Source organism: Eubalaena glacialis, chromosome 13, assembly GCF_028564815.1.
Source record: "Eubalaena glacialis isolate mEubGla1 chromosome 13, mEubGla1.1.hap2.+ XY, whole genome shotgun sequence".
NCBI lineage: Eukaryota > Metazoa > Chordata > Mammalia > Artiodactyla > Balaenidae > Eubalaena > Eubalaena glacialis.
The window spans coordinates 54,166,885-54,179,232 of record NC_083728.1 but is presented as its reverse complement, the minus strand read 5'-3'; the positions used below and the strand labels follow the sequence as shown (position 1 = coordinate 54,179,232).

Sequence of the window (12,348 nt, the reverse complement as noted above, 5' to 3'; positions counted from 1 at the left end):
AACCCCCTGCCTCCCTCTGAGACACTCCGGTGCTGTGTTTTGTGCTGGTCCCCCCACCCCTTTGTCCCAAGCGGCTTCAGCCCATGTGTGTGTCCCTGGCTTCCTTTCTGGGGCTTGTCTGCTGCACGTCATTCTTTTCTGTCGGGCTCGGCCTAGTGGTGGGACCCTCGTGTTTCAACACCCTCCGCCACCAGTCAGGCCCTCGGAGCTGAATTTGTACTGTTCTCAAAAAGCTGCTTTTTTTAATTGGTGAAGAGAGGGGAATTCTAGGGTTTGATGGCTGCAGCCATAAATTTTCCGTAGCAACACCTCAAATGGTACATCAGTCCGTACAGAATGTCTCATAATTTATTTAAATGCTCTTTCTGTGGACATTTAGATTGCTCCACAGTTTTTACTGTTGTAAAAAGCAATTCAGTGAACATCCTTTTGGATGTGTCTTTTTGCACGAAGCGACTTATTTTCCACGAGATAAATTCCAGGAGGTGAAATTATTGGGTCAAAATGTGCAGACACTTAGTGTTTGAGATGTGCGTTGCCACATTGCACCCCTGAGGTCTACATGTACTCTCCATCACCAGCATTCAGTGTTCCTTTCCTTAAACCCTTGCAAAGGCTGAGTATTATCATTGTTTAATCCTTGTCAGCTTGATGACTCATAAATTATCTCGTTTTTATTTGCATCAATTGCTAGTGAAGTGGCACTCTTTCTCATAAGCTTATTAGGCATTTGTGTTTCATCCCATTTAAAAAGTTGCTTGTGAATCTGAATTTTAGATCCCGATAAGTTTAATTTCTCATTTACATTTTATATTTTCTTCTTCACCAGTTAGTTTTGGGACTTGTCACTCAATTTTATTGGTTATATTACTTAATACAATTTCTTTATTACTCTCTCAAGAGGCTGGAGTTCTTCTGTAATTTATTTATGCATTTATTTTTTAAGGGTGGGAATGGCCATAAAACATTCTGGATACTTGCAAGTTTGGGAACGTCCTGGTTGATCCGGGAATGTTTGGGTCGCCAGCTTTTACCTTCAGGTTCTACAGGTGTCATCCCGATGGTTGGTTGGCCTCCTTCCTTCCCTCTGTCTACGCATCTGTCTGTCATCATGCAGTCATCCCTTCGTTCATCCAACACACGTGTCACCAGTGTTTTACTGCATCCTGGCTCCCTGCTGGCATTTAGTGGTGTGCCCTCCGTGTGGATTTCTTTACCTAAATTTCCCTGTTGTTACCTCCAGGATATACTGGAGCCCATGGGATGTTCTTCTGTAATGTCTTTGCTTATTGCTTTTTTGGTATCTGCTCTGATCTCTCCTTTTCTCCCGTCCTACATATGACTTATACGTTTCTGTTGTCTTTGCTTATTGTCTTTTCCTCTGAGTATTGGAAGGATTACATGAATTCATTTTTCTGAGTCATTAATTTTTTTCCATAGTCTTGGATCTGTTGTTAACTATATCTACTGTATGTGTTTTCTTTCTTAAACAAATTTTAAATTGCTTATTAAAGCAATTATGTACATAACTAAAAATCATTTAGTACATAGAGGCTTGTAATGAAAAATAACCTTTTCTGCCTGTTTTCCCTCATCCTTGTCTTCTTCCCCACAAGCAAGTGCCTTTAACATATTTTAAGCTATTTCTTTGGGTGCTTCCCCCTCTGTCCCTAAATAATAAACTTTTACTGTTTTTTTTAAAAATAAATTTATTTATTTTATTTATTTATTTTTAGCTGCGTTGGGTCCTCATTGTTGTGCGCGGGCTTTCTCTAGTTGTGGGTGAGCAGGGGCTGCTCTTCGTTGCAGTGTGCGGGCTTCCCATTGCGGTGGCTTCTATTGTTGCGGAGCATGAGCTCTAGGCACACCGGCTTCAGTAGATGTGGCACGCAGGCTCTAGAGCGCAGGCTCGGTAGTTATGGCGCACGGGCTTAGTTGCCCCGCGGCATGTGGGATCTTCCCTGGCCAGGGTTCGAACCCATGTCCCCTGCACTGACAGGCGGATTCTTAACCACTGTGCCACCAGGGAGGCCCAAACTTCTACTGTTTCTTGATGTATTAAGTTCTGACATCATTTATTTCATGCTACTGTAGAGGGGGAGCCAGCACTGCTCATGCCACACACCCTCCCATCTTTCCAGCGTTTTGATATCATTTTAATGGAATCAAAAAATGGTGTTTATGTTGCCATGACCCTGTGACTGTGGGTCACCACAGGGCCCAAGTCGTACCCTATCGTTTTTTTCCTTGTTCAGCCTTTTGCTTTTCTGGGAGTATGTACTTGTCTTTCTTCTCTTCTTGAAATCTTGTTGGAAGCAGTGTATTTTCTCCTCCTGCTCCCAGACCTCTGAGCCCAGGCGTTCTCTTTCGAGGCCCTTCCTGCAGGAGCCCCATCCTTCGGAGCGCTCACCCCACTCCCCTGCCCTGTGGACGGGTGGCCACCCCCTGCCCCGCCCCCCGGCCCGGCTGCCGAGCACCCTGGCCTTGACTTCTCTTCAGGTTGTGTGCACTGTTTTTCTGGGTCCCACGTCTTCATTATTTTGCACAATAATTCTTCATTGTTCCAAATCTGTTCTGTTGGCATTTGTACAACATGTAAGACCCAGTGGGGCAGAGAAAAGGTCTCCCCTCTTTTTTAAGATTCTTGCGAATTGAAGAAACATTTTGAATCATTTAAGGAACACTACTAGTTTAAAATGCTCGTGAACAGTTTTCTGGTACCAATTATGCATTGGAATACCAAAGCTGAAATTGTTTTAGTGTCTCCTGAAACTTCGCTACAGCCCGTGATTATTAACCGGACACGTGCCAAGAGAGACTCCAGCCTGAGGCAGATGGTTTTTTGGTTTTTTTTTTTTTTTGAATTTTAGAATTTTATTTATGTTTTTATACAGCAGGTTCTTATTAGTTATCTATTTTATACATATTAGTGTGTGTATGTCAATCCCAATCTCCCACTTCATCCCACCACCCTCCCCGCCGCGACTTTCCCCCCTTGGTGTCCATACGTTTGTTCTCTACGTCTGTGTCTCTATTTCTGCCCTGCAAACCGGTTCATCTGTACCATTTTTCTAGGGTCCACATATATGTGTTGATAATGTTAATGCAGATGTTGATGAAGTAGGTGCCTGTTATTTCTGCCCGCAAAGAGCAGCGGCCTAGAGAGGAGGGGGAGCTGATAGCTCGGCCGTGGGGCAGGAGAAGCCGGACTCCGGCCTCTGAATGCCACAGCCACTGCTGCTTCCTCAGTGGCGGGGAAATAGTTAACTTCTCGCCCATTACTCTCGAAATTTTATAATTAGCCCCCATCAAAGGAAGAGCCCAGGCCACAGGAGTGGGTTGTGTCGTGTTAGAAGTGCAGTTGATACCTTGTCCCCAGTGGGGTTAGGGAACGGAGGGCAACATAATAAAAATCCTGGCTGCTAGAATATATCGTTTGCCATGTATATGGGTTTGCCATGTATATGGGTGACCAGTTTTCAGAGGATTCACGTATATAGTGAGATGTCACAGGACTGTACTGCATCCCTCAGCGCCTTCAGTGGGGGTGGAATCCTCATCACCCCCATGGCCCTCCTGTGTCTGGGGTGCCCACCAGTGGAACACACTGGTTAACACGGGGCCTGTAACATATAAGAAATGGTCACGTTAAAATGTGGCTCATTTCAAAGCATGTAAAATGCTTCTGGTTTGGGTGCCCCCCGAAGTGAAAGGCTTTTGCTACAGATCTTCCCGGTACAGGAAGCACGGTGAGGGGTGGAAGCGAGACGGGGAGGGGGACCTGCATGTCGGTGACCCCTGGGCACCCCCTGGGGGGCCGCATGGAACACATCTCAGGGTGGGTGCTGTGCGGCCTGAGGGGGCTGGAGGTGGACCCCTAGCTCTCATTTCCCCCTGGCCGAGATCACGTCCAGAAGTGCTTGCCTCCAGACATGTCTGCCGCCCACACTCAGGCCAGGTGCCCCGCCCTGGGCCCGGGGGCATCTTCAGGCCAAAGGTGCAGGTGCTCAAGCTGGAGGAGGTCAGAAGTCGTGGGCTGACACTGCCGGGACCTCTGGGCTGGGGGACATGCAGGCCCTGACAGCCTCTGCCGCGGTGATCGAGAAACCCACGCCTTTGCTGACCTCGATCCCATGATGTCCCGAAACAAGCCGCCCCGGGTCCTGAAGGCTGGAGCCGCCCCAGCGTGGGCGTGGACGGGAGGAGAGGAGAGTAAGGATAATGCGAAAGGCAGCCGGGCACCCCACCCTCACTGCCACTTCGCATGCCTAAGAGGGTTTTTGTAAACAATGGGGAATTAGAAAATAAAATTAGATTGCGCGGATGCCTCCTTGCCTGACTTTTTCCTTTTTTAATTCCCACGAAAACCTCAAGCAGAGTTAATAATGTATGAAAATTAGGTACCATGTGTGCACTTTGCTTTGTAATGTTTTTATTAAGCAGCCAGTTGATTTAAAAATAACACAACGTGACAGTTGACATAATGGCAGATGCTTCGGAGTGTATGGAAACATCCTCTTTGAGTGTTCTGTCAGATTTTCCATTACACAAGGACATTTTTAAAAAAGAAGCTTTCAGAATTATCACATGATATGAAATTATATCAAGTTACAATTTGATAAAACAAAGTTGCCCAAATATAAATTCCAACTGCTTTTTAAAAAATGGCTTAGTCAACTAGAGCTAATCTGTGGAAGGAGGTTTCTACAGATTGTTCAAAATTCCACAGTTGATTCACACTTCTGTCTTCTCAGAGTTTTGCGAGTCTCATAGGCTGATGGGAATTTGCCTTTTCTTCTTCCCCCTTCCCACTCTCTGCCCTCTGGCCTGTAGGCAGCGGAAAGAAACAGGGAGAAGCAAAAGGTCTACTGGACACCCAGGGGTGTCCAGTAGCTCAGGAGATGTCCCGCCTGTGGCACGTGGGCATCGGGCTCGGGTGGAGGCGCCCTTTCCCGGGCTTGAGCGCCGGCCTCCGTCATTCCCTGAAGGGTCCACCCCTGAAGGGGTCCCCGCCTGAGGTGGAGGGGCTGTGGGCTGCTCTGGTCGCTGTGCGGGGCCTCTTGGGCTTTCCTGCATCTCCAGGCGGTGCTGGCAGGCCGCCTCCGGTGTGTGTGGTCGAGCGGGGCACCGGGATTCCACCTGACCCCAGGAGGCCCGTGGAGGTGGAGGATTGCTCCACTCCACGGTGCGTCTTGCTTACTGCCTCGAACGTGTTAGTTATTCAGCAAAACAATTCTCTGGTGTCAGCGTGCTCTGCAGGGTGAGAGAATGGTCAACACACTGGTTTCAATGACTCGGCACAGTCAGGGCATCTTTTCCTGGCGGTGGGAGTTAGTGGACACAGGAAAGACAGCGAGCCTCGTGGAGTGAAGGTTCTAGCGCTGTTGAAAAGGGTTCACGGGCTGGTGGGTTTGGGGCATTTTGTCCTTTAGCTCCTGTCCTTACTTCTAAGGGGACGTGCCAGCCATGTCCTTCTTCTGCAGCTTCCTGTGGTCGCCCGCTCGTGCCTTCTGACGTCAGCAGGGCCACAGGTGTGGGCCAGTGCCCGCGGAGCCATCATACCTTGTGGTATTTTACAACGTAATTGCAGAGGGGACATTTGATCTTTATGACTTTCTTAGAATCTTTGCAAGGGGTTGGTTGGAACAGAACCTTTCCATCTACATCCCGGTCTATAAAAATCCTAGTAACTGACTTCATGGGGCTTGCACTTTTCTTTTGTTACTTTCTTCACTCTCTAATTAGATTTTGCTCATTCACGGGACAGAACAGTCTGGCAGGAAATAACCAGCATTAAAATAACTCAAAGGCAGGGCTGTACCTGGCATCGCCCTAGCAAGATCAGAGCAGGGTTGGCTGCCCCGGACCTGGGGCTAACCTCAGAAGCCCCTGTCCAGGTGAGCTTCGGCCGCAAAGGAGCCAGGTCGACTGGAGACTCGGCTGGGAGTCTGGTGCCCTGAGGCTCCTCCCAGCCTGGCCACTGCCTGGCCATGGCCTTGAGCTTGCTCTCTCAACTGACTCCACTTCCCTTGCGCTCAGAAGCAATCTGGGAGTAATAATACCTGCTCTTGACTTCTCAGAATGCTCAAGGTGACAAATTGGTTGTCACAATCTAAGGGGGCATTTATTTCCCTAGTGTGAAGACAGACTTGAAAGGGATGAAATTAAAATTTCAGGTTATATTCGTGGGCCCTTTGAGGAAGGAGTTGCTCCTTTTAGTCAACTGTAGTCTAAAAAGGAAGAAGAGGAAGACCTGAAATATTTTTGTGGGACTTAACGTGAACATACAAAAGCATCTACAAGAAGCTGTAATTTTTCACATCATTTCCCCAAATCGTGTTGGAAGCAAGTCTGAGACATCGTCTCGCTTGGAGAATTACCCTTCCATCAGGGGTTCCTGGGCACCTGTTTTGTTTGGAAATGACTTACAAAGAAACCATCTTTCTTGAACCCCTCCAAAACCGCTTCTAGTGCCTGTCAGCTGGGTGGTTTGGACGTTCCCGAAAGAGGCAGGCGGGTGGTGGCAACTGCAAACACAGATCTCTCTGCCAGCTCCTTTGAACCCTTGCAGCCTGGATTGGTGTCCCCAGCTGCAGAGCAGAGCCCTTGGCTGAGCTTCCCCTGAACACGTGGAATCTCGGGGACGCCCAGAGTCTGACTGTACACAGAGCATGTCCTGGGAGCTTGTGGTGTCCACAGCAGCCTGGAGGTGCTCCTTCATTTAATGTTCTATGTCGTCATCCACTGGATCAGTCCACAGGGTGAAGGGATCTGCCTTTGGAGATGCTTCAGCAGCGCTGTTCTATGAGAAAGACCGGGGCAGGTAGGAGTAACTCACATGTCTCAGAGCCCGTCCTCCGGTGCCCAGGGCAGGCGGCCTGGCAGTAGAGGCATAGAGGGCAAACGGCCAGCCCGAGGGTCTCTGCTTCTCCCCTTCCAGTGGTCTGCTGTCCGCCCCCTGCCCTGGGAGGGGTCCCTCCCCTGGAGCGCCCACACGGCACCCTGCTCTGTGGGTCCCACGTGTTTCCTTTTCTTGTGCTGCTGAAGAGCGTTAGTTATGCCGCCGACAGGGGCTCGAGCCGGAGCCTCCCGTCCCCCGGAGGCCATCCTGGTCACTCCCCGTCCCCGTGCTCATTTGTCCAGTGTCTCATGTGCACTGCAGACTGCCCATCACCACGGCCGTGGTCGTCAATGGAGACTCAGGGCTCTCCCACACCCAGCCCCCCAGCCGGCCAGCATCCCGTTTGCGCCCCGGTCCTGGGTGACAGTGACCCCACAGTGCGCTGACCCCCTGTGCTCCCGGCCGGACGCCCCCCCTTACCGTGGGTGCTGTGCCCCGGGCGGACTCAATCCCCTCCCCGGCTTCTCCTGGTGGCCTTGACCTCACTCGGCCCCTCACTCCTCAGTCTGTCTTGTGCAGCCCTTGATGTCCAGTTCAGTCACCTCTGTGTCATCACCCTGTGCCCGGGGGGCCTGCAGCGTGGCTAGTGGGGAAGCATGAGCACAGAGTCCCGTGCTGGTCCTGGGAGGCCTTCTCCTCCCGCCTCCAGGGACTCCTGTCCCGCCCTCAGCCCTGCTTCCGTCAGCCCTCCCTGAACTTGGGGGCCTGCCCCCCACCCCCCGCCAGCCCTCCACATGCTGGCCGCCCTGTGTTCCCTGCTACGATGCTCTGATGCTCACTGCTTTCCGGGGCTGCCCCGTATCAGTGGCCGGCCTGGGCCAGACTGGTCTCCCTCACCCTGGTCCTCCTCTCCCACTGCCACTGACGGGCCCCACTGACAGGGCCTTTCCTTAGGTCAGGATCAGGGGCCCTGGAGAGCTCCCTCTGGGCCCTCGTTGCTTTGGGGACTTCCCCATCCTGCTTCCTCCTCCAGCCTCGTTTCCAGCTCATGCATCTTAGGTTTCAGCCTTCTGATTCTTCAGCCACAGGGTAGAAACATACAGTCACGTTGAGGTCCTACAGCAGCTTGTTGCTGAACCACCACGGAGCAGGATCCGGGTTAGGGCCGGTTTCTCTTTAATTAGGCAAAGGGAGATGGCTGAGGTCCCTGCGTGTTCTCCACCAGCGAGGACAAGTGCTTCAGGCAGGATGCTGGGGGCGCCGGCGCCCTCGGCTTCATTCAAAGTAGGGATGGTGATAGTGCCCTTCGTGCATGCCGAGGGCTGAGAACAGAGCCTGGCTCGTGAGTGGGGGTCGCCAGTTATTTATGTGATGGACAGCCGGCCCCAGGAAGCCAGCACTCTGCTTGGTTCCCCTCTGCGTCCCTGGCACCTAGGACAGGGCATGACGTGTAGCCAGTGCTCAATAAATATCTCTGAAATGAAGTTCATAGATTAAGGAAGAGGGGCCATGTGATGCCCTGGAAAGAACACGGAGGTTGGCGTCTAGAGGCCTGGTCCCATCTCTGCCTTTTGCACACCGTGCATGACACCTGAGCAAGCCCCCCACCCTTTTGAAGGCCCATTTCTCCTTTACTTCGATGAGTGTGTGATGAGATGCTTTGCTTTCAGCTGCACGTGCTCCAAACCTGGCCGAGTGTGGCTGAAACAGGGAGGAGCTTAGTGACCCCCACCCCCTGCCCAAGAGGATGGCTGATTCCTCCGGCTCGGCTCCACCCCTCCCCAGAGGCTTCTTTGTACCCCTGGACACCCCATCTTCCTTCCAAGAAATGCCACCGCTCCAGAGCTCCTTGTCTGTCCCCGGGTCTCCATGCACCTCTGTTTATTTGGGAGAGAAACCTTTCTCTGAAGCCCCCTGGCGGTCCTCAGGTCCTGGTGGCTGTGAATGCTGTCCCCTGCCCCTGTGACAGCAGGCTCAGACTGCTACTTCTGAGTAGAAGGCTGCTCATGCCAGCAGGGAGAGAGGAGGGAGCTGGAGGATGGCTATAGTGTAGGCTGCCGACAGTGGCTTCTCCAGGGGATGCTGATGAGAATACAGCTGTTACTGGGTTGTTCGGAGCAGTCGGGATCAGCTGGGCGGAGGTGCAAATCAGGGTACCTATGGGGGGCTCTATCTACCCCATTGACTTTATACCTTTGTGCAGATGCTTGTTTAAAAAGAAAATATGAATGCCCTGGTAGGGCTTGGGGGGGGCTTGTCCTCTGCAGTGTGGCCGCAGTCTCCATCCTGCCCTAAAGTCTTATAGTTACTTCACTTATTTTGCTTCTGCCTGGTCCCTCAGGGCATTATTACATTTGCAGGCCCCGTGATAGAGCATTGTTCAACTAGTTTATTTGTACATTAGGCAATCAGAGCATGGTCATCTTAATTAAAAAGAAGGTTCTTTATTTTATCAGTGGATTTAGGCGTGAGTCAGGGAGGTTTGGGTCTAGATATTCCAGCCCGCCCTCCTCTGGCCCCCCTCTTCAGAGATCCGCTGTGAGAGGCATGGGCTGGCTTTGGGACGGTTACCTGGCCCCTGGCGGTGCCTTGTGCCTGGAGTTGCCTTTGGAAGGTTTGGGTTTCTCTTTAAGGCGCTAGAGCCTGTATGGTTTGGACACTGTCTCCTTTGCAATATGGACACTCTCAGATGATTAAAAAGCAAACAAACAAAGAAACAAAAGTCCTCCATTTTGGTGTCTAGGTCCTGTGTTCACAGGCCTGTGCGTTTTTTATTCTCCTTGACGTAAGTGTGCTCGTTAACTTGAAAGCCGTGGACATGCTACAGGAATCCGTGTGCAGCCCCAATTTCTTCTTTTCTTTTTCTTTCTTTCTCATTTGTTTCCTCAAAAAAAAAAAAAATCCAATTGCTTTCTTGCCTTAAGATGTAAATTCCACATTTTGGCTGCATTGGATTCCAAGTTTTCCGAGAAAAGGCTTAAATTTATTAGGTTAGTTCACAATGTTCCCTCAGAGAACTTTTACTTTGAGGCGTGGAGCCATATGTGGTTGGGTTGTTTTAAGATAAATAATGAAAGAGAATCAGGATTACATCGTTTACAGAAACTCGGGCTGTGCCTGTCCCTTCGGTAATTGTCGCTCATGATTCAGTGATTCACAAGCTTGGTCCAGGGCGGCAGGGATGGAGCTGGGGTGTAAGGTCGCGCTAATGTTTCTGCAGTTTGGCTCGGCGTTGATGGCGCCTCTGGGCCAGTGCAGAGTCAGACAGTGCTGTGGGGCCCTGAGCAGCCTCTGGGAAGCCTGCTTCCATTGGGAATTATTCCCCATCACCCTGCCAGGATCTGGCTTCTCCACAGCTTTAAAGAGTAGAAAGCGAATAACAGGTTGGATCACAAACAAGCCTTTGCATGAGATGGAATCTCAGCATTGCGGGAGCCTTGGTTTGGTTGTGTCACTGGCGATAGTCAACATTTTTTTATATTTACCTCTAAAGAGGGGAAACAAAACTGAGAGGGCCTCTTTTGGAAATAAAAATCATGCTTTCTCAGCGTCTAACTTGGAACATGTTCACGGTTATATATGTGTATTCGTAGACGTATCCATCCACCTACAGATACGTACACATATAACACACACGTGTAAACACACATATAGACACTGATGTGAATGTAAACTGCTGACAGCAGAAGGCGGCTATCACAGTTCACTGCCGAACACTGATTCCCAGATGTCTGGATTTCATGAACTAGGGACATGAAATATAAAAAAGGAAGGGGGCCAGCACGAATTGCCAACTTCATGTTTTCTAAGGTCATTAAAATTTTTTTTGTGATGGACGCTAACTAGACTTACGGAGGTGACCATTTTGCAGTATGTACAGCTATGGAATCGTTATGTTGTACACCTGAAACTAATATAATGTTGTATGTCAATTATATCACTATAAAAAAATTTTTTAGTTGTAAAATACACATAACATAAAATTTACCATCCCACCCATTTTTAATTGTACAGCTCAGTACGGTTAAGTACATTCATGTTGTGCATCCAAGATCATTTTGCAAGAAAAAGAGCAAGACAGAAGGGCCCCCATTTACCATCCTAATCATTTCTTAGAAGAAAGAGCATTTAACACCAAAAGGGAAACAAGAAAGGAAGGCTGGCATCTTGATGAAGGAAATTCCTCCCACATCTGCAGTAGAATGGCACAGAGAAAAATAATCGTTCATGGAAAAATAATCGTTCATGGAAAAATAATAGTGCAGAGGGAAATATATAGCAAAGAGCTCTGTGTAGCCATTACTCAGATTTTTAAAATGCTAACCTTTTCGTTTAGCAGTGTATACAAGTATCGAATCATTACCTTGTACACCTGAAACTCATATAATGTCTGTCAATTTTATCTCAATTAAAAAATGCTAGCCTCTTGTCATCTTTGCTCAAGATCATCCTATTCACCGTGCCTGTACCTGAGCTGTTTTTTACCAGGCCATGGCCAGAGGAGCTCAGCTTTGCCACTGAGTGCACAGTTTAGCAGTGATACTTTTTCACAGTAAGACTTTGTTGACGAAGGAAGCTGTGTGTTGGTTTAGATCCTGGAACGAGTCTTAGCGTCAGTGGTCCGAGGGCCAGTAGCAAGCAGTCCACGTCTGACAGCTGTCAGCAGCTCTGTTCTAGAGCTGGTTTTGTTGTTAGAGAAGTGAAAGCTGGCAGTTACAGTTGGAGCCCATATATATTCATCCCACTATGATCCCATTCTCTCCTCTTTCTCCCCAAAGTTAACTGAACTTGGTTTGTACGCTCCCAGTCCGTCCTCCATCTGCCCGTTAGCGGCACGCAGTGCTTTGTGAAAATGGGATCCTACTGTTATGGCCTCTGAAGCTTACATTGTTTTGTCTTAACGTGGGTTTAGAGACGTATCTGTTTTGGTACATGTCCACCTGCTCTAGATGTCGCTCTGTGTGACTGCCACATTCTAGTTACCTGTCCTCCTACAGTGGACACTCAGGTTGTTTCTAGGTTCTTGCTAAATACAAGCAATACCACAGTGCACATTCACAGGAGCCTTTCCTGCAACACGAGAGGGAATTTATCCAGGTGAGCTTTCTGGGAAGGGAGTCCTGGGTCAAAGGGGAAGTGAAGCCTTCATTCACAAAATTGAATTAGCTTGTTAACCAAGCCAGTTGTTTACTACAGCTGTTCAGGCACCTGGGGTTGGGAGGTGGGGGAGGTAATATCATAAGTCCACCATTAATAAACTTGGTTTTCTGGGCCAAATTGAGAGCTGCTGATTGTTGATCTACCTAAAGGTTTAATTCAGAGTCTGAGAATAATAAAGCTATGATCTGGCAGGTTGGTTACAGTAACTTTTCTTTGCGTCTTTATGGGGCAGAGACCAGCGGGGAGCAGCTGGCCCCTCCCTGTTTCCCCCTTTCCACGTGAATGGGAAAATGTTTGCAGACTTGGCCTGGGAGGCCCTTGAACCTGGGTGTTGCCGTGTGTCAAGC

General features: G+C 49.4%; 1 protein-coding gene across 1 annotated transcript in view; it reads left to right on the top strand.

Annotated features, from left to right (window-relative positions):
• DTD1 (D-aminoacyl-tRNA deacylase 1) overlaps positions 1-12,348 on the top strand; it is a 115,051-nt gene that overhangs the window by 92,871 nt on the left and 9,832 nt on the right. The window lies entirely within an intron of this gene.